Here is a 3,801-nt window from a genome sequence, read left to right on the forward strand (position 1 = left end):
AGGCATAAAAATGCCAAAACAAATGTTGGTATAGTATGGCCGAAAATTGCTAGAATACGTCATGGCATAAAATCTCAAAAAAACGTCATAGTATGGTCAGGTATCAAACAAGATAGTACAGAAAGGCATAAAAATGCCAAAAAACATCTAAGTATTGTATGGCTGAAAAATGCTAAAAAATGTCATAGTATAGTATGGCATAAAACGTCAAAAAAAAGTCATAATATATTAAGGCATAAAACCTCATAAAAACGTCATAGTATGGTCAGGCATCAAACGAGATAGTACAGAAAGGCATAAAAATGCCAAAACAAATGTTGGTATAGTATGGCCGAAAATTGCTAGAATACGTCATGGCATAAAATGTCAAAAAAACATCATAGTATATTAAAGTATAAAAGGTCATAAAAACATCTAAGAATGGTCAGGCATCAAACAAGATAGTAAAGAAAGGCATAAAAATGCCCCAAAAATTTAAGTATTATAGAACTGAAAAATGCCAAAAAACGTCATAGTATAGTATGGCAGAAAACGTAAAAAATACATCATAGTATTTTAAGCAATAAAATCTCATAAAAACGTAATAGTTTGGTCAGGCATCAAACAAGATAGTACAGAAAGGTATAAAAATGCAAAAAAAGATCTTGGTATCGTATGGCCGAAAAATGCCAAAAAACATCATAGTATATTAATGCATAAAAAGTCATAAAAACGTCTCAGTATGGTCAGGCATCAAACAATATAGTACAGAAAGTCATAAAAATGTCAAAAAAAATCTAAGTATAGTATGGCTGAAAACTGCCAAAAACATCATAGTATATTAAGGCATAAAAGGTCATAAAAACGTCTCAGTATGGTCAGGCATAAAACCTCATAAAAACGTCATAGTTTGGTCAGGCATCAAACAAGATAGTACAGAAAGGTATAAAAATGCAAAGAAAAATTTAATTATCGTATGGCCGAAAAATTCCAAAAAACGTCATAGTATAGTATGGCATAAAAATGCCCAAAAAAAGATCTTGGTATCGTATGGCCGAAAAATGCAGAAAAACGTCTAAGTATAGTATGGCTGAAAACTGCCAAAAACATCATAGTATATTAAGGCATAAAAGGTCATAAAAACGTCTCAGTATGGTCAGGCATCAAACAATATAGTACAGAAAGTCATGAAAATGTCAAAGAAAATCTAAGTATTGTATGGCTGAAAACTGCCAAAAACATCATAGTATAGTATGGCTTAAAACGTCGAAAATACATCATAGTATTTTAAGCAATAAAACCTCATAAAAACGTCATAGTTTGGTCAGGCATCAAACGAGATAGTACAGAAAGGTATAAAAATGTCAAAAAAAATTTAAGTATCGTATGGCTGAAAAATGCCAAAAACGTCATAGTATAGTATGGCATAAAAGGTCAAAAAAACATCATAGTATATTAAGGCATAAAAGGTCATAAAAACGTCTCAGTATGGTCAGGCATCAAACAATATAGTACAGAAAGTCATAAAAATGTCAAAAAAAATCTAAGTATCGTATGGCTGAAAACTGCCAAAAACATCATAGTATAGTATGGCTTAAAATGTCAAAAATACATCATAGTATTTTAAGCAATAAAACCTCATAAAAACGTCATAGTTTGGTCAGGCATCAAACGAGATAGTACATAAAGGCATAAAAATGCCCAAAAAAAGATTTTGGTATCGTATGGCTGAAAACTGCCAAAAACATCATAGTATAGTATGGCATAAAAGGTCAAAAAAACATCATAGTATATTAAGGCATAAAAGGTCATAAAAACATCTAAGAATGGTCAGGCATCAAACAAGATAGTACATAAAGTCGTTAAAATGCCCAAAAAAAGATCCAAATATTGGGCTGTGATGTAGCGTAGTGGTCTAAGCAGGCGCCCCATGTGTAGAAGCTACAGTCTTCACTGCAGTTGGCCCAGGTTCAAATCCCGCATCGGGCGGTCTTTCGGTGCAAGTCATTCCCCCTCTCTGCCTCCCCGTTTCCTGACTCTCTCCACTATACTATCAAATAAAGTTATAAAAAGCCCCAAAAAAATATTTAAAAAAAATCTAATTATTGTATGGCTGAAAAATGCTAAAAAACGTCATAGTATAGTATGGCATAAAACGGTCAAAAAAACGTCATAGTTTGGTCAGGCATCAAACGAGATAGTACAGAAAGGTATAAAAATGCAAAAAAAAATTTAAGTATCGTATGGCCGAAAAATGCCAAAAAACATCATAGTATAGTATGGCATAAAAGGTCAAAAAAACATCATAGTATATTAAGGCATAAAAGGTCATAAAAACATCTAAGAATGGTCAGGCATCAAACAAGATAGTAAAGAAAGGCATAAAAATGCCAAAAAACATCTGAGTATTGTAGGGCTGAAAAATGCTAAAAAACGTCATAGTATAGTATGGCATAAAATGTCAAAAATACATCATAGTATTTTAAGCAATAAAAAAATAATAAATAAGGCATAAAATTTTCATGAAAAAACATTTCAAAATGTTTCATAGTACAGTATGGCCTTGTACGTCAAAGTGTGATAGTATGAAGAGGCATAAAAATGTAAAAAAAATGTATTGTATAATAAGGCAGAGAAATGTCATCAAAAAAAGTATAAAATGAGTTTTATTTAAACAGCACCTTTCAAAACACAGTGACAAAGTGCCTTCACAAGAAAAGACAAAATTTGGGACAAACACTAAAACATAAATTATAATAAACAGCAAGTTTAAAGGCTTTACTTAATTTGCTGGAGAGAATAATGACAATGAGGTTCAGTAAAGAAAATTAGATAAAACAGTCTACAATAATTAAATTAATCTACAGGGAAAGTATAATTACTTAATATAACAGAAGAATATAAACATAAATAATAAAAAAAATGTAATAAAATAGTTAGCTGTTCAAATGTCATAAAAATATCAAAATATACTAAGGAAAAAAAAATCAAACAAATGTCATTGTATAGTAAGGCATAATCACATCATCGTATAATAAGGCATGATAACATCTTAGTATAGTAAGGCATAAAATTTTCAAGTAAAATGTCATAGTATAATAAGTCATGAAATTTTTGTCATAGTATAGTGAGGCATGAAAACATTACCAAATGTCATACAATATTAAAGCATAATAGTCATTAAAATCTCAGTCTAAATAAAGAATAAAATTTTCATGAAAATTGGCAAAAACAGTAAAGTAGTATAGTAAGGCATAAAAATGAACATGCAAGAAACACTGCAAGAAAGAACCAGGGTTGAAGCTGAACCAAGGAGCTTCTTGCTTTTCTCTTCCTGCATTGACTTTACTAGTCTGTGTGTTTGTGCATCATTTACCATAAAAGAAAACAGTACAAACTTCACAATGACCAATTCATTTGCTGTGGCACCAGATTCCACCAGCTCAGGGAACCTTGTTCAATAAACTAGATCTCCAGTCGGTCCGCAAACACATGAGCTACATGAGCTACATGAGCTACACTGACAACTGCTTCACAATCTGAACTCAATGTTCAGTTCACACTAAAGAGTGTGTGAGGTGAGCACATCCGTCTCTGAGGTCACAGCATCACATCTATGAAGAGTCTGGTTCTGCTCCAGGTTGCAGTTCTGGTGGGTCAGTTCCATCTGTTTCCTACTGAACACCGTTTTCATGTTAAACTGGTCGATACTTTCACCTGTGAAGGTGGTGACTGTGCTGGAGCTGAACACATTCTGCTCTTCAAATGTTGTTACTGTCATTTATCAACAACAGTAGAAATGAAGTAAAAGGCAAGAAACTG

The sequence above is a fragment of the Seriola lalandi genome, unplaced genomic scaffold (genome assembly GCF_002814215.2).
Source record: "Seriola lalandi dorsalis isolate HSWRI2012SDOR001 ecotype SW California unplaced genomic scaffold, Sedor1 jcf7180002054963, whole genome shotgun sequence".
Taxonomy (NCBI): Eukaryota; Metazoa; Chordata; class Actinopteri; order Carangiformes; family Carangidae; genus Seriola; species Seriola lalandi.